Source organism: Aotus nancymaae, unplaced genomic scaffold (genome assembly GCF_030222135.1).
Source record: "Aotus nancymaae isolate 86718 unplaced genomic scaffold, 86718_ANA_hifiasm-v0.15.2.pri h1tg000173l, whole genome shotgun sequence".
NCBI lineage: Eukaryota > Metazoa > Chordata > Mammalia > Primates > Aotidae > Aotus > Aotus nancymaae.
The window spans coordinates 1,000,176-1,019,116 of NW_026988588.1; the positions used below are offsets into that span (position 1 = coordinate 1,000,176).

General features: G+C 47.8%; 1 protein-coding gene across 3 annotated transcripts in view; it reads left to right on the forward strand.

Moving 5' to 3' along the window:
• The window catches only part of WDR37 (WD repeat domain 37), an 85,125-nt gene that overhangs the window by 58,383 nt on the left and 7,801 nt on the right, over window positions 1-18,941 (forward strand). The gene's annotated exons all lie outside the window — the stretch shown is intronic.

Below are 18,941 nucleotides of genomic sequence, written 5' to 3' on the forward strand. Positions count from 1 at the left end.
TCTGCGCATGTTGACTTCCCTAGTGACATTGCCTTGGCCCAGGGCCTCAGCTCATTGTTATGTTGAGTCCTGCAGAAGGGGATCCTTGTCATTGTGTCTATACTGTTTGGTTGGCACTGTGTTCTGTGTGTTAGCTAGCATAGACACCTGTACTTTCTTGGTGTTGGTGGATCCCTGCAGTGGTTTTGTTAGTGTAGATGCAGCACTTTCTTGGTGTTGGCGGTTGTGATCCCTGCAGTGGTTTTGTTAGTGTAGATGCAGCACTTTCTTGGTGTTGGCGGTTGTGATCCCTGCAGTGGTTTTGTTAGTGTAGACGTGCACTTTCTTGGTGTTGGCGGTTGTGATCCCTGCAGTGGTTTTGTTAGTGTAGACGCGGCGCTTTCTTGGTGTTGGCGGTTGTGATCCCTGCAGTGGTTTTGTTAGTGTAGACGCGGCACTTTCTTGGTGTTGGTGGTTGTGATCCCTGCAGTGGTTTTGTTAGTGTAGACGTGCACTTTCTTGGTGTTGGCGGTTGTGATCCCTGCAGTGGTTTTGTTAGTGTAGACGCGGCACTTTCTTGGTGTTGGCGGTTGTGATACCTGCAGTGGTTTTGTTAGTGTAGACGTGCACTTTCTTGGTGTTGGTGGTTGTGATCCCTGCAGTGGTTTTGTTAGTGTAGATGCAGCACTTTCTTGGTGTTAGTGGTTGTGATCCCTGCAGTGGTTTTGTTAGTGTAGACGTGCACTTTCTTGGTGTTGCCGGTTGTGATCCCTGCAGAGGTTTTGTTAGTGTAGACGCAGCAATTTCTTGGTTTTGGCGGTTGTGATCCCTGCAGTGGTTTTGTTAGTGTAGATGTGCACTTTCTTGGTGTTGGTGGTTGTGATCCCTGCAGTGGTTTTGTTAGTGTAGATGCAGCACTTTCTTGGTGTTAGTGGTTGTGATCCCTGCAGTGGTTTTGTTAGTGTAGACGTGCACTTTCTTGGTGTTGGTGGTTGTGATCCTGTGGTGGTTTGGTTGGTCTGGACGTGGCACTTTGTTGGTGTTGACGGTTGTGATCCTGCGGTGGTTTAGTTTTGGCTGATGAGTGTGCCGCCCCCATCCCCGTGGGACCTGCACGGCCCCATCCTGGCATGGCTCCCTGTCCCGGGCTGGGAGGACCCAGCAGCTCTCACTACATTGACTCTGGTCACCTGTATGGAGCACAAAAAAATCTGTCAGACCTTTGAGAATTGGGAATGGGCGCTGAGGTAAAAATGGACCAGACCTGCCCGGGCCAGGCTTACTCAGATCCTTTATGCTTTCTCTTTTCTTACTCAAATGATAATAACTCTAGCATATTTTGTTGATGTGTACATCCAGAAATTAGTTTTGAAAACATCTCTCTTTTGTACTAATTTTAGTGCTATGTCAGGGGGGTCCGCTGGGCTCCTGGGCATCCAGCTTCCCCTCACTGGCCTGGCGCTTCCTCCGCTGTGCTCATGAAGGCTGAGGGCTTGGTCAGCAGGTGGAGCCATGGACGCCTTTATTGAACAGAAACTCTTCCTTCCTGACGTCAGATCAGCTGTAAGCCTCTAGACATGCCTCATAATGAGAAAAGCACAAAATGAGACATTTTACAAAAATGTTTTATCTGAGGAGTCTTCTTAGTCAATAATGCTTGCCTGGCATGGGTTTTGTAGGTTCGAGCCCATGTGACAAATCAAACCTTCAGAGTGCGTGATCCTTACAGATGTGTAGAGGTGTGCATCTGCACCATAGCACACCTGGATTAAGTCCAGGGTGCAGGTTTAATTCCTGATTAAGAGCAGAGGAATGGCCAGGTTGTGTGTGTGTTCTGTTTGATCACTAGTCTGGGACATTCTGAACGTGACTTGTAAGAGCACACCCTGGGTTTCCTGCCTTCCCTGCCACCGTGTCATTCGGAGGGACCCTCTGCTCGGGGGGCTTCTCTGCAGCAGTCACAGCATCGCTAAGGACATCTGTGAGCTTCCAATGTGTGTCCAGCCTGTTAGTGCCCAGACCCGAGGGTCCTGGGACCGAGCGCAGTGTCTGCCACCCTGATAGGTGGGAATGTTCTCCCGCAGCCCGGCGTGGGCCTGCAGGACTGCCTCCTCATCTAGGAAGTCGCTCTGTCGGTTTTCCAGGGTGATCCTGAGTCCTCTTCACCAGTTCTTTTCCTGAGCATTGAAAGCAAACCTCAGACATGCAGGTCTTATGAAGTGTGCTGTTCTTGTTGATGTAGCCCTGAAAAGTTGTATGCAGGGTGTTTTTAGTGATCATCGCTTAAACGGAGGCAGTATTTCTTCAACATATGTGACTAAAAATACCGTTTCTCACATAATTTATATTAACAGGATGTGGAATGTGCTTTCCAAAGTTATATCTTAGGGCATATTTTCATTTGTAGGAATCCAGCATCAATTATTTAGTACAGTGTATTAGAATCTGATGTCTTCTACAATTCAGTTAACTGTCTAGTTAATACGAATTGCTGTATATTGGGTTTTCTTAAGGCGAGAAGTTGTTCTAAAGGCTTAAGGGTAACTGGCCCGGTTTTGTGATCCAGTTTCTAGGAGACATTTTTCTTCTTTTTCATTTTTTTTCTCACTGTAATCCCTGTACTTTGCTTTGAATTCTGTGCCTTTTGAAAGACTGGAGTTTGAGTTCCAGTGCTTCACTGTAAGAAAGAAAACCGTAGCCAAATGGGTCTCCTGAAATGTGTGGTCGTTATCTTTGCTGGATGGGGATGGAACTCCGTGCTGTGAGCTGCTGAAGGCTTTGATCGCACATGTTTAGTAGGACTGGTCACCTTTGCCTTTTGATGTGTCTGATTTCTTTTCACTGTGTGTTAAGGCATCTCTCTGTTATAGCAGGAGTTTTACCGTGATACTACTTAGTTGGCATAACTGCGTGGCTGTTATTATTTCACTGTTAGTGACCCAATGTGTACTGATTTGTATGAAAAGCAATTTTAGATACTTCATGTAGCAGGAATACAAAGTTGTAGTGTGTGTTGTTCTTGGAAATAAAAAGGCTTAATTTGAAAATTTCGGTGTGTCCCAGGAATTCAGCTGTTGGTGGCTATTTCTTACACCTTGTTTGATTGTACTCCGTAGATTGATGTTTTTTACGAATGAGTGTCTGTGGCAGCCCAGCCCTGGCCTAGCAGATCTGTTGGTGCCATTTTCCAACAGCACATGCTCACTTCCTGTCTGCTACATTTTGGTCATTCTCAAAGTATTTCACACTTTTGTCATGATTATGTGAGGGTGGGCAGTGCTTTTGCTATAACTGTTGTAACTGGTTTTGAGGCCCCAGGAGCCTCGCCCATAGAAGACAGTGAACTTAGTTGATAAATTGAGTATGTTTCGACTGCCCCACTAACTGGCCATTCCCTTGTCTCTCACCTTCTCCTAAGGCCTCCCTCCTCCCTGAGACATAACCCTATTGAAATTAGACCAATTAACATCCCTACAGTAGCTTCTCAGTGTTCAAATGAAGAGTTGCATGTCCCTCACTTAAAAGCTGGAAATGCTGAAGCTTAGTGAGGAAGACATGTTGAAGGCAGAGAGGCTGAAAGCTGGCTGTCCTATACCGGACAGCCAGTTCTGAATGCAAAGGAACAGTTCTGAAGGAAAGGAAAGGAAAACTGCTACTCCAGTGAACACACAAATGGTAAGAACACAACCTTAATGCTGATCTGAGGGAAGTGTGAATGGTCTGGAATGATTAAACCAGCCACAACATTCCCTTTAGCCGAAGCCTAATCCAGAGCAAGGCCCTGACTCTCTTCAGTTCCATGAGGTCTGAGTGAGGTGAGGGAGCTGTGGAAGAAAAGCTGGAAGCTGGCAGAGGTTGGTTCATGAGGTTTAAGGAAGGAAGCTGTCTCCATAACACGAGAGTGCACGGTGATGCAGGAAGTGCTGATGGAGAAGCTGCAGCAAGTTCTCCAGAAGATCCAGCTGAGATCATTGATGAAGATGGCTGCGTTGAACAACAGAGTTTCAGTGTAGACAAAACAGCCTTCTGTTAAAGACGCCATCTAGAACTTTCACAGCTAGAGAAGAGACGTCAATGCCTGGCTTCAAAGGACAGCCTGATGCTCTTGTGGTGAGGGGCCAGTGCAGCTAAATCCTAGGGCCCTCCAGTATTTTGTGAAACCTGCTCTGCCTGTGCTCTATAATGGATCACCAAAGGCTGGATGACAGCACATCTGTTTACACTGTGGTTTTACCGAATATTTTTTTAAGCCCACTGTTGAGACCTACTGCTCAGGAAAAAAGTTTTTTTCAAAATTGTACTGCTTATTGACAGTGCACCTAAGGGGTCTGATGGAGATGAAAGGAGATGAATGTTTTCATGCCTGGTAACACAACCCCTCTTCTGCAGCCCGTGGATCAAGGAGTCGTTTTGACTTTCGAGTCTTATTGTTTAAAAAATACACTTCATAATGCTATAGCTGCCATAGACAGTGATTCCTCTGATGGATCTGGACAACATCAACTGAGTACCTTCTAGAAAGGATTTATCATTCTAGATGCCATTAAGAACATTTGTGATTCATGGGAGAAGGTCAGAATGTCAACATTAACAGGAATTTGAAAGACATTGATTCTAGTCCTCATGGATGACTTCCAGGGGTTCAAGACTTCAGTGGAGAAAGAAACTGCAGATGTGGTGGAAGTAGGAAGAGAAATAGGATTAGAAGTGGATCCTGAAGATGGGACTGAATTGCTGCAGTCTCATGATTAACTTGAATGGATGAGGAATTGCTTCTTATGGACGAGCAAAGAAAGTAGTGTCTTGATTTGGAATGTACTGATGAGGATGCTCTGAACATTGTTGAAATGGCAGCAAAGGATTTTGAATATTCCATGAACTTCAATGGTAAAGCAGTGGTAGGGTTTGAGAGGACTGACTCCTGTTTTGAAGTTCAATTGTGGGTAAAATGCTTTTAAACAGCATCACATGGAATAGAGAAATCTTTTGTAAAAGGAAGAATCAGTTGCTATAGCAAATTTCATTGCTGTCTCATTTTAAGAAATTGCCCCAGTCTTCAGCAGCCACCACCCTGATCAGTCAGCAGCCATCAACATTGAGGCAGGACCCTCCACCATCAAACAGATTATGTCTCACCGAAGGCTCAGATGACTATTAGTGTTTTTAACGGTAAAATTTCTTAAGAAATGCACATTGTGTTTTTAGAGGTGATGCGATTGCTCACTTAACAGACTACAGGATGGTGTGGATATGACTTCTGTATGCACTGGGAAAGCAGACAGCTCGTGTGTCCACCGTACTACGATCTTCACCTGACAGCGATCTTCGCCGTACAGTGTGGTCTGGAACGAACAGAACGCGCAGAAGCTCCGGAGTGCCTGTGTTTGTCCTAACCACGAGGAGCTGCAGCTGGAAGTTAGTGCTTTTCCCCTGAACTAAGTTCTTTTCTGTTTGTGTGTTTTTCACCTGGCAGTGTAATTCCGTGAGCCCAGCAACTTCGTAGCCTGGCTGTCTCGTGGCTGCTGCATGCCCTTGCACACACCCAGGGAGCTGAGCCCACAGATGGCCATTCCAGCGTGGGCCCTCACTGCAGACCGTGGGTGGATAGATGTGCCTGGGAGAGGCTTTTTTGCCTGCTTAGATCCCAGCCCCAGCCCTCAGCCCTCAGACCCCCGCCCCCCACCAGCGCACCCCCACCCCCTGTGGAATTTTCTTCTTCTCTCCATCCCCATTTTTTGTTTGTTGGTTTGTTTTGTTATTTTGGTTGCTATAAAAAGGAGCTGACGGGTGAAGCGTCACTGGCCATTAAGCCTCCTCCATGGGTGGCGGTGGCTCTGCCTCCTGCTGGGCTGGCAGTGTTTGCGGTGTGGATAAACTTCAACAGTGAAAAAACAGGAGGTCATCTCAACATGGATGCAATATTTGAGGATGCTTTAATTATTTACAGACGATTGTAACTTCATTCCCAAAATGTGGCCTTTGGTGCTTTCTTCTAAAGAAAACAAAACACACATCTAACCAAAGAAGACTTTAAGAAATCAGTTGAAAAACTATAATGATGACTTTGAAGTGATGCCATCTTCGTATGCTTTTATTCCTGAACACCTGGGGGAGCTAGTCGGTCCTAAATACTGAATTCTAGATCGTGTGCTCGGAAAGGTAAGCATAGTTTTGCACTCTGTGTCACGAGTTTTCTTTATGCTTTTAAAGGGAAATGATGTTTGGAAAGCGGCATTTTTAGCTGGATGATGGGCAGTTTGAATTGCACCTGAGCTTGGTGCTTGGTCACAGTCAGCATGCAGGCGTCAGCTCGGGGGTGGGCCCCTGGACGCTGTCCGGCCGGCTGCCTGGGAGGTGGGTATTGGAAAGGCCGCATGTGGTCTGTGGATCGGTTTGCTTTCCGCTTTCAGATCTGCTTTCCTTTTGGTGATGGCCTTTGAGTCATCATCTGTGGGAAGCTGGAGAGCCAGCCGTCTACCAGGTGGTGACTTCGAGGATGGCTGGGCCTGTGGCAGGGCCTTCGGGGTGGACGTGGCATGGGGATGAGGACGGTCTGCGGGCTGCTGCAGGGCCTTGGAAGCACACCTGTGTCTCCTCTCAGGGTTACAGCCCCACCCGTATGCTTGAAAGGTTGGTGGTTGTCTTTTTAGTTAGATTAAATTAGGATAATTTAACAAAATGTTGTAGGTATTCCTTGGGTGTGAGTACAGTTTTACCACCTTGATGTACTCCATTGAGGTGAAGCCAGGGCCTTCAGTGTACCCCTCACTGCAGTGACACTTGTTGCACATACCAGGCAACCTCCTGTCATCCACCCTGCCATAGGTCGTCTTCTCCCTGTCCATCAGTCCTCCTGTGTCTACCCTGCCCCAGGTCCCTGCCCTGTCCATCAGTCCTCCCACCATCCACCCTGCCCTGGGTCTCCGCCCTGTCCATCAGTCCTCCCATCATCCACCCTGCCCTGGGTCTCTGCCCTGTCCATCAGTCCTCCCATCATCCACCCTGCCCTGGGTCTCTGCCCTGTCCATCAGTCCTCCCATCATCCACCCTGCCCTGGGTCTCTGCCCTGTCCATCAGTCCTCCCATCATCTACCCTGCCCTGGATCTCTGCCTTGTCCATCAGTCCCATGTCCACCCCACCCTGGGTCTCCGCCCTGTCCATCAGTCATGTGTCCACCCTGCCCTGGATCTCCACCCTGTCTGTCAGTCCTGTTGTCCACCCTGCCCTGGGTCTCCGCCCTGTCTGTCAGTCATGTGTCCACCCTGCCTTGGGTCTCCGCCCTGTCTGTCAGTCATGTGTCCACCCTGCCCTGGGTCTCCGCCCTGTCTGTCAGTCATGTGTCCAGCTCGCCCTAGGTCTCTGCCCTGTCCATCAGTCATGTGTCCACCCCACCCTGGGTCTCCGCCCTGTCCATCAGTCCTCCATCATCTAACCCACCCTGGGTCTCCGCCTTGTCCATCAGTCCTGTTGTCCACCCTGTCCTGGGTCTCTGCGCTATCAGTCCTGTTGTCCGCTCCACCCCCGGGTCCCTGCACTGTCCGTCAGTCCTCCCATCATCCACCCCACCCTGGGTCTCTGCCCTGTCCATCAGTCCTCCATCATCTACCCCACCCTGGGTCTCCACCCTGTCCATCAGTCCTCCATCATCCACCCCACCCTGGGTCTCCACCCTGTCCATCAGTCCTCCATCATCCACCCCACCCTGGGTCTCTGCCCTGTCCATCAGTCCTCCATCATCTACCCCACCCTGGGTCTCTGCCCTGTCCATCAGTCCTCCATCATCTACCCCACCCTGGGTCTCCACCCTGTCCATCAGTCCTCCCATCATCCACCCCACCCTGAGTCTCTGCCCTGTCCATCAGTCCTCCATCATCTATCCCACCCTGGGTCTCCACCCTGTCCATCAGTCCTCCCATCATCCACCCCACCCTGAGTCTCTGCCCTGTTAATCAGTCCTCCATCATCTACCCCACCCTGGGTCTCCACCCTGTCCATCAGTCCTGTGACCACCCTGCCCTGGGTCTCTGCCCTGTCCATCAGTCCTATGTCCACCCCGCCCTGGGTCTCTGCCCTGTCCATCAGTCCTCCCATCATCCACCCCGCCCTGGGTCTCCGCCCTGTCCATCAGTCCTGTGTCCACCCTGCCCTGGGTCTCTGCCCTGTCCATCAGTCCTGTGTCCACCCTGCCCTGGGTCTCCACCCTGTCCATCAGTCCTGTTGTCCACCCTGCCCTGGGTCTCCGCCCTGTCCATCAGTCCTGTGTCCACCCTGCCCTGGGTCTCTGCCCTGTCCATCAGTCCTGTGTCCACCCTGCCCTGGGTCTCTGCCCTGTCCATCAGTCCTGTTGTCCACCCTGCCCTGGGTCTCCGCCCTGTCCATCAGTCATGTGTCCACCCTGCCCTGGGTCTCCGCCCTGTCCATCAGTCCTCCCATCATCCACCCTGCCCTGGGTCTCTGCTCTGTCTGTCAGTCCTGTTGTCCACCCTGCCCTGGGTCTCCACCCTGTCCATCAGTCATGTTGTCCACCCCGCCCTGGGTCTCCACCCTGTCCATCAGTCCTGTTGTCCACCCCGCCCTGGGTCTCCGCCCTGTCCATCAGTCCTGTTGTCCACCCTGCCCTGGGTCTCCGCCCTGTCCATCAGTCCTGTTGTCCACCCTGCCCTGGGTCTCCGCCCTGTCCATCAGTCATGTCTCCACCCTGCCCTGGGTCTCCGCCCTGTCCATCAGTCATGTGTCCACCCCGCCCTGGGTCTCCGCCCTGTCCATCAGTCCTGTTGTCCACCCCGCCCTGGGTCTCCGCCCTGTCCATCAGTCCTGTTGTCCACCCTGCCCTGGGTCTCCGCCCTGTCCATCAGTCCTGTTGTCCACCCTGCCCTGGGTCTCCGCCCTGTCCATCAGTCCTGTTGTCCACCCTGTCCTGGGTCTCCGCACTATCAATCCTGTTGTCCGCTCCACCCTGGGTCCCTGCACTGTCCGTCAGTCCTCTGCTGTCCTTGTGTGTATGTCGTTTTGCTCCCACCTGCCGGTGAGGACCTGCGCTCTTTGTCTTTCGCTGTTTGCATTGTTTCATTTAAGATACTGGCCCCTAGTTCTAGCCTTGTTGCTGCATAAATTAATTAAGGTAATTCATTTTATTTTGAGGAAGCGTATATATTTATATAAATACAATTCTTAGTAATAGCCGGCTGATATCCAAGGTTATTGTAAAACTGAGGCTAGGGTCCCTGAGGACTCCCTCTGTCGCCTGTGGCAGGTTTTCTGAGCTTTGCTGCTTGGCCTGAGTAGGGTACACAGATTCCAGAGAACTGTAGTGGGCAGCAGTTGGCAGGAACAGGATCTCACTGCAGCGATCGTGTTGGGGTGGTTTTGGGTGTTTCATGTCTATTAGTGAATGTTTTGTCTTGTTACCACAGAAACTGCCAAGGAGACGTTAGCAGATGCAGTGCCTGGCTGGGCACATAGGCCCATGGTGCTTTCTGTGCAGAGGAGAATCCTTGCCTCTCAGCAGCAGAGCCACCGCCTGCAGGGCTGCCGTCTCGGCCTCCCCTCTCAGTATCAGTGAAGTGTGGTGTGAACCTAACACACTTCCTGAACCAGTCCCTGGGCATGTTTTAAAATTTTTATTTATTTATTTTTGAGACAGGGCCTCACTCTCTCTCCCAGGCTGGACTGCAATGGCATGATCATGGTTCACTGCAATCTCGAGCTCCCAGGCTCAAGGGATCCTCCCTTCTCAGCTTTCTGAGTACCTGGGACTACAGGGCTGTGCCACCACTGCCTACTAACTTGTGCATTTTTTGTAGAAATAGAGTCTCACTATATTGCTTAGGCTGTTCTCAAAATCCTGACCTCAAGTGATCCTCCCACCTTAGCCTCCAAAATGCTGGGATTACAGGCATGAGCCACTTTACCTGGCTGCCTGTTGATGCGTTTTAAAGTTGCTTCTAAGTTAGAATACTGTTTTTAAAAGTGAGAAGAGATTTAGTATATCTCTATTTTACGCTTTTAAAGTTCCTCATTTAAGAAGGGCTACTCAGGAACTAATAAAATAAGGACTTAAGGAAATTATTGCATTTGAATTGCTCTACCTGAAGCTTTGTTTTGACTGATCGGATTCTGTCTCTTTTCGTTAAGATGACCCTAAAGCAGCCATCAGGCTATTGATACATACTAGAAACTTCCTAACTGTGCTGGACTTTAGGACAGACTCTGGAGACAGGTGCGGGGGTCTCAGTCAGAATCCACATGGCAGAAACCAGCATCTGTGCAGAGCGGGCAGAGCGGGCAGCGTGGGGAGGGAGGCTGCCTAAAGCCCCAGCTTACGTTTGGAAAGGATGGTGGTGACCATGCTGTGTGCGTGGCCACTGCAGAGCCAGGGCCCGGGTGGCAGGTGAGGGTTGCCTGGCAGCCTCTGATCAGCACCCACTGCCGCGTCCATGCAGCCACCTGCAGCCAGCGCTGCCTGACGTCCCTGCACGCCTCTGACCTGCAGGGTTTCCAGTGCTCAGCAGCAGAGCAGAGAAACACTTCATTTAACACCGTCTTTGGAGAGCATGATGTTCCCCAGAAGTGATTTCTCCAGTGATGCCTCAAGAACCAACACTTTGTGAAAAAAGACTTTATTTCATGTATGTTTAAGAGAGGGACATACCAGTGCTTTGGGAGTGTGTACCACACTGCCACGCCGCTTCCCTGGCCGGACGGCCTCACAGCCTGGGCGTTACTGTGTTGTGTCTGTTGAGGAGTGTGTACCACACTGCCATGCCGCCTCCCTGCCCGGACGGCCTCACAGCCTGGGCGTTACTGTGTTGTGTCTGTTGAGGAGTGTGTGCTGCCACGCTGCCTCCCTGCCCGGGCGGCCTCACAGCCTGGGCGTTACTGTGTTGTGTCTTTTGTGTTTTGTTTTGGCTTCTCTGGAAGTCAGTTGTTGCTTTTTGTTATTTTTGTGCTAGTTTCTAATGCTGTTTCTTTCTCAATCTCACTGATTTCTCTCACTTCTTGCTGCTGAACATTCTAAAATGAATATGTAGGAATAAAAACGCGAATAAAAGACTAAGGGCCATTCCTATGAAAAAGAACATGAGTGCATGGGTGTTAGGAATTTCTTCTATATTCCAGAAGGCCATGTTGCAAAAAGTTAAGAGCATATATTTGGAAAATATGTCTGTATAGGCTCCTGCAGATGCAGTAGTTATAAGAAATGGTCTGTGTCCTTAGTAGCCTTGACATTCTAGGATTATAAGATCAGTACATGACACAGAGCTGATCAAGAGAACACAGAGCTGAGTGCTGTGTGCTTAGTCCGGAGATCACATGGGTGAGTGCTGTGTGCTTAGTCCAAGATCACAGAGCTGAGCTCTGTGTGCTTAGTCCAGAGATCACGTAGCTGGGCACTGTGTGCTTAGTCCAGAGATCACAGAGCTGAGTGCTGTGTGCTTACTCCAGAGATCATATAGGTGAGTGCTGTGTTCTTAGTCCAGAGATCACAGAGCTGAGTGCTGTAACTGAGTCCAGGTAACACAGCTCAACGTGTCTGTAATGGGTCTTCTTTCTTTGTGTCATTGCCGAGGTGAAGCTCTTGAGCTAGCAGAAGAGTGTTCTCTCTGTGCCTGCATATAGCTTATGGACCTGATCTTTGGCCGGGTGAGGTGGTCAGGTTCTATTGAACTAAATGTTTTCTAAATGTTTTCTTTGAATAGTGTGTGGAAAGGTTCTTAGTAATTCAGTTCGTCAAATCTTAGGGAGGCTTTAGTGTGGTCTGAAGTCACTTTAGAAGCTCGTTTTTGTGGGCCATGGTAACACAGTATTGCAGAGGCTTTGTAGCTTTGCTGTGGTGCCTGTCGGCAGCACTTCCAGCCATTAGGGTGCTATTGTGTGCCTAACACTGCTGACCTTCTAAAAGTGGCCAGTCTCTTGACTCCTTCCCTGGGAAGAGGGAGGTGTCACTGGAGCAACTTCACCTCCCACTCTGCTGCACGCGGTCTCACAAGGAGCGGAGCCTGCACACAGCCGTGATTAATAAGTATTTGTTGCATGAACAGTTCTGTAGTGCAGCCCTTATCAGTGACTTAGTTGGGAAATGTCTCACTATTTCTGGCGAGGTGGTTTGAAGAGTAGCTTGGCTCCATGAGACTACTGAGGTAGAACTACGTGTTATGAGAACTGACTTCTTTTCTCCAGGGAACAGTTGAATTTTAAATTCTGAGAAAGAATCATGTGTGATACATATTTGATTTTTGCTGTGATTGTTTTATCTTAGGGTCCACTTTTTTGAGAGGTAGCCATCAAGGAGTATTTAGAAATGCTTTGTATTCGAATGTGACTTTCTGTTTTTCGGTGAGTCCTCCGAGTTCATCGAATGAAGACTTGTGTGAGTTCTTGAATTCTGAAAGACATGGGTATGAGAGAGGCTGGGATGGGGCTTTGGAGACTCCGGAGTGTACATGTGGGCGGTCTGGCTGTGAAGGGAAGACCCGATTCGTGTGATACTTGGATTTCATGCAGGTAGTTTGGAAAATTGTGGGAAGGGCTCTGATTACCCTGAACACAACGCAGCTACCCACGTCTTCCCTTTTGCTGTGAAGCGCCCATTCTGAGGGCACCAGGGGTCCTGGGCGGGCTTGTTGGGGGGTCCTTTGGTTACTTAAAGCACTTTTTAAAGTCAAGGGGCTGCTGGGCAGTGCAGATGTTGCACTCACACTTTATACAAGTGCGTAACAGAACAGTTGACCCGCCAAGGCAGTGAAGCCGCAGTGGTGCTTTCACAGCCATTCCTTTCAAAGCTCTCTTGTCGGTACCTTGACTGAGAAGCCTGTGTTCCCAGGATGGGGCTGCCATCCGCGGGCCTCCTCTGGCGCACGCTGGCTCTCTCTGGACACACAGGCCTGCTCCCCAGATGGAAACACATTACCTGAGGAAGCCGCGTTTTAAAAATAGGAAAGGGAATGATCGTCAGTGTTTGATGTGCCAGGAAAGCACTCCCATCAGCGCTCTGTGGCCCAGCGTTTTCCGCATCATGTCTTCTTTTCCGTCGCTGTGAAATTTCAGCAGATTGTTATGCAGAAGCAGTTCTGTGTCTCTGTGACTGGGAGACAGCTGTTCGTCCTAATGAGGATGCCAGCTTCACGACATTTCCGCTGATGGAGACTCGCAGAGGGAGCGGAATGTTCCAGACCAGGCAGTGGTGTGCGGCGAGGAGGTGCCATGCTGTCAGCTGGAGGAGCATGCTCGGCTGCCCTGCACGACAAGATAAATGAGTTTGCCGGAGTTTGGCAGCATCGGAAGCATTTCCAGTGAGTGACTGTGTGCGCCAGCCTTCCCATGGGACCTGTGGGCTGAGGGTGCCTTGGAAACTGCTGCCTCTTTACCAGTTCCTTTTTCTTTTGATGTCCGACAATACTTGTCAGGATTGTGATTTATTAAAAACCTAATGTCTTACAGCATTTCATTAACATGGGGTTAGGCGATCTTTTGTTGAGCCTTTTTTCCCATTAATTTAGCAGAATGTTTACTTGGCCAAATATCCTGAAGACTCCAGTTCAAAGAGAAGTCGGGGGCAGCCCTCCCCTCGCCCTTCCAGGCTCCCCAGCAGCTGGGGTCTGCCAGGCCTCATGGTGACGTCGCTGCAGCGTCGCAGCGCCTGATTGTAGTCAGGCCCTCATGTTGTTCCTTATTTTTTTAGATGAAGATCCGGAGGAGTTACTGGGTTGGTTTTGCAGAGTCTCTCCTCTGCCCGTGCTGCTCTCGTTACCCGACTGTGTTAAGCGTCTGCTCGTGTCCTGCTCCGTGGTGATGCCGTGGTTTCCAGCCGGGCAGTTTCCTCAGGAGACTGTGTTGGTTGTCACCCCTGGGGAAGGACCTGCTCTAGTTTCTGATGTGTCTGGGCAGGGCGGCTGCTGCATCCATGGGCCATGATGCCCCAGCACAGGGAGGGCCCTGACCAGACGTCAGGTCCTGGCAGGGGGATCAGCGTCAGCAAATCCACGCTGCAGCTGTGGGCGCCATGGCCAGGCCTCTGAGAAGGCAGATGTGAAAGCGCTGTCGCCGCCGCCGCATCCTGGCTGTGCTCCGGGGCCTCAGTGTCCGAGCGTGTTCCCAGGTGCTGTTGAATCTCCTTGGCTCTTTTCTTAGTAGCTTTGCTGTACTTCAGTGTTGTGTGTTTTAAAACCTTGTTGTAATGCAGCAGAGCTTAGACTTAATTAGGACTTATCTCGCGTCCACTTACATGAGGGGGATTTTCATAAATGGGCTTGGTGACTGGATGGTGCTTCTCTCATCCAGGGCCGCATAAAGCGTGAAATCTCATCTCATGATACAGCCTCAGTGGCCGGGACAACTGGCATTTCAGACTCTGAAGTTCCAGGCAATTTGGATGGACAGACCTTTGATGGTGAGGGTGGATATGAAAACCAAGCTTTGTCCACGTACATTAGTGATTTGTGATGACAAGAGGGCACTTCCTTCTTGGAAAGGTGGAAATTCACATGCTGTCGTTCTCATAGGTATCCCAGACGCTTCAGTGAGGGATGAGATGGGTTTTATGCCTCTGAACAGAGTGAGTGACCCCAGTTTTTGTCCCCTGGGAGACAGTGTAGGGGTCAAGCCTGTGTCTCTCTGAGAAGCCACTGCCCCTGTCTCAGGATCTGCCCACTGTGCCCTGAAGTCAGGGCATGTCTTCCTGGATGGGCCAGTCATGGGGGACTGGGGAGCACACGGACTGACCCCAGCCCTGTGCCAGGCAGGACGAGCAGCCCCTGTGGCCACAGCTGAAGAGATCTGTGGATCATGCCTGGATGAGGTGTCCTTAGCTCACAGGAAAAGTAAGGTTTTTATCACATTCTTTTTACTGAACTTTGCCAGCAAGCAAAGAGGTGATTGAATTTTCTTCTTCAAATGCCATTTTATTATTTGAGTCCTAAATACCTTCTGGCAGGTGCTGGCGACTTTCCTTTGCTGGCTGGTTTAGGTGGTCACCCCAGCCCCCGCCAGCCCAGCCTCAGCCGATGAGGACACGGTTTCCTCTGCAGATTTTGACTGGTTTCTTCAGTGATCCCCAGTGCAATTCAAGTGATAACATCCTTTGTTTATATGTTTAATACAATTTTACCACTAGCAAGAGTATTTAATATACTTAGCACCATGTCAAACAGTGTTTTTTACATTTTAAGAGCAAAGTTTATGAAAATAGTTTAAATAACACAAACTGATGAAACCTTTCTTCCCCCTCTTGTCTTTATGGTACTTTCCATCTTCAGGGCGTGGTTCTCCCATCTTTTTTTTTTTTTTTTTTTGCTGTCTTAAAACTTTTTTTTTTTTTTTAATTGTACTTTAGATTCTGGGATACATGTGCAAGTCATGCAAGATTGCTGCATAGGTACATTCCTAGAAAGGTGGTTTGCTGCCTCCATCCCCCCATCACCAATACCTGACATTTCTCCCCGTTATCCCTCCCCACCTTCCCTCCTACTGTCCCTCCCCCAATAAACCCCAATGTGTGATGCTCCCCTCTCTGTGTCCACTTGTTCAACACCTGCCTATGAGTGAGAACATGCGGCATTTGATTTTCTGTTCTTTTGTCAGTTTGCTGAGAATGATGGTTTCCAGGTTCATCCATGTCCCTACAAAGGATATGAACTCATCATTTTTCATGGCGGCTTAGTATTCTATGGTGTATATGTGCCACATTTTCTTTTTCCAGTCTATCATTAATGAGCATTTGGATTGGTTCCAGGTCTTTGCTGTTGTAAACAGTGCCATGATGAACATACGTGTGCATGTGTCTTTATAACAGAATGATTTATAGTCCTTTGGGTATATACCCAGTAATGGGATTGCTGGGTCAAATGGAATTTCTATATCTAGATCTTTGAGGAATCACCACACTGTCTTCCACAATTGTTGAACTAATTTACACTCCCACCAACAGTGTAAAAGTGTTCCTATTTCTCCACATCCTCTCCAGCATTTGTTGTCTCCGGATTTTTTAATGATCGCCATTCTAACTGGCGTGGGATGGTATCTCAATGTGGTTTTGATTTGCATTTCTCTAATGACCAGTAATGATGAGCATTTTTTCATATGTTGTTGGCTTCATATATGTCTTCTTTTGAAAAGTGTCTGTTCATATTCTTCACCCACTTTTGAATGGGTTTGTTTGTTTTTTTCTTGTAAATCTGCTTTAGTTCTTTGTAGATTCTGGATTTTGGCCCTTTGTCAGATGGGTAGATTGCAAAAATTTTCTCCCATTTTGGTTACCAGTTTGCTTTTATGATTGTTTCTTTTGCTGTATGGAAGCTCTGGAGTTTAATTAGATCCCATTTGTCTATTTTGGCTTTTGTTGTCAATGCTTTTGGTGTTTTAGTCATGAAATCCTTGCCTATGCCTATGTCCTGCATGGTTTTGCCTAGGTTTTCTTCTAGGGTTTTTGTGGTGTTAGGTCTTACGTTAAATCTTTAATCCATTTGGAGTTAATTTTAGTGTAAGGTGTCAGGAAGGGGTCCAGTTTTTGCTTTCTGCACATGGCTAGCCAGTTTTTCCAACACCACTTATTAAACAGGGGATCCTTTCCCTATTGCTTGTTTTTGTCAGGTTTGCCAAAGATTAGATGGTTGTAGATGTGTGTTGTTGGTCCAGAGGCCTCTGTTCTGTTCCATTGGTCTATGTCTCTGTTTTGGTACTGTAGCCTTGTAGTATAGTTTGAAGTCTGGCAGCGTGATGCCTTTAGCTTTGTTCTTTTTGCTTAGGAATGTCTTGGCTGTGCAGGCTGTCTTTTGGTTCCATATTAAGTTTAAAGTGTTTTTTTTTCTAGTTCTGTTAAGAAGGTCATTGGTAGTTTGATGGGGATAGAGTTGAATTTGTAAATTACTTTGGGCAGTATGGCCATTTTCATGATATTGATTCTTCCTAACCATGAACATGGAATGTTTTTCCATCTGTTTGTATCTTATTTCCTTGAGCAGTGGGTTGTAGTTCTTGAAAAGGTCCTTTACATCCTTTGCTAGTTGTATTCCTAGGTATTTTATTCTCTTGTAGCAATTGTGAATGGGAATTCGCTCTTCATTTGGCTTTCTGTTTGTCTGTTATTGGTGTATAGGAATCTTTATGATTTCTGCACATTGATTTTGTATCCTGAGACTTAGCTGAAGTTGCTTATCAACTTAAGGAGATTTTGGGCTGAGATGATGGGGTCTTCTAAATATACAGTCGTGTCGTCTACAAATAGAGACAGTTTGACTTCCACCTTTCCTAATTGAATACCCTTTATTTCTTTTTCTTGCCTGATTGCTCTGGCTAAAACTTCCAATACTATATTGAATAAGAATGGTGAGAGACGGCATCCTTGTCTAGTGCCACATTTCAAAGGGAGTGCTTCCAGTTTTTGCCTGTTCAATATGATATTGGCAGTGCGTTTGTCGTAAATAGTTTTTATTATTTTGTGATACGTTCCATTGATACCTAGTTTATTGGGAGTTTTTAGCATAAAGGGCTGTCGAATATTGTTAAAGGCCTTCTCTGCATCTATTGAGATAATCATGTGATTTTTGTCTTTGGTTCTGTTTATGTGGTGAATTACATTTATAGACTTGCGTATGTTGAACCAGCCTTGCATCCCTGGGATGAAGCCGACTTGATCATGATGGATAAGCTTTTTGATGTGCTGTTGCAGTCGATTTGCCAGCATTTTATTGAAGCGTTATGCATCTGTGTTCATCGTGGAGATTGGCTTGAAGTTTTGTTTTTTTGTTGAGTCTCTGCTGGGTTTTGGTATCAGGATGATGTTGGTCTCCTAAAATGATTTGGGAAGGATTCCCTCTTTTTGTATTGTTTGGAATAGTTTCAGAAGGAGTGGTACCAGCTCCTCATTGTATGTCTGGTAGAATTCGGCTGTGAACCCGTCTGGACCTGGACTTTTTTTGGTGGGTAGACTATTAATTACTGCCTCAACTTCAGCCCTTGTTATTGGTCTAATCAGGGTTTCAGCTTCTTCCTGGTTTAGTCTTGGAAGGGTGCAAGTGTCCAGGAATTTATCCATTTCTTTCAGGTTACTGGTTTATGTGCATAGAGTTGTTTGTAGTAATCTCTTTCGGTGGTTTGTATTTCTATGGGATTGGTGGTGATGTCCCCTTTATCATTTTTTATTGCATCTATTTGATTCTTCTCTCTTTTCTTTTTTATTAATCTGGCTAGCAGTTTATTTTGTTGATCTTTTCAAAAAACCAGCTCCTAGATTTATTTATTTTGAAGGGTTTTTTGTGTCTATCTCCTTCAGTTCTGCTCTGATCTTAGTTATTTCTTGTCTTCTGCTAGCTTTTGCGTTCCATCTTAACCATTTTAGGCCCTCTTCAGTTCCTTGAACCCCTTTCCCTGAGGGCCACGTACTTCAACACATTTGAATTAAAAAGAAAATTATTCATTATTATGTTGGATTTATATAAGCAGGTTCCAAGAGTGGTTCTGATGTTGAATTTTTTTCCTCAAACTTTTTAAGATAAAACTTGTGGTCAGATATACATAACATTTACTATTTTAACTGTTTTATATATGTATTTCAGTGGCATTAAATAAAATCACATTGTTGTACAACTGCCCGCACTATTTCTCATGCTTTTTCATGATCTCAAACAGAAACTCTGTGCCTGTTTAACGCCCCATTCCTGCCCTCCCCCAGGCGCTGAGAACCTCCGTTCTACGTCCTGTGTCTATGAATTTGCCTGTTCAGGGATCTTAGATGAGGGGGAGTCTTGAAAGTTATTCATGTTGTTGCATGTGTTAGAATTTCTTTTTTATGCCTGAATAATATTCCGCCGTGTGCACACGCTGCATTCAGTCCATCTGCTGATGGACGTGGGTTTGCACCTCTGGCCATTGTCAGTAATGCTGCTGTGGGCGCTGGTGTGCAGGGCTTCTTGGCTGTTTGTGTGTCTTCTTGGGGAAAATATCTGTCCAAGTCCTTTGTCCGTGT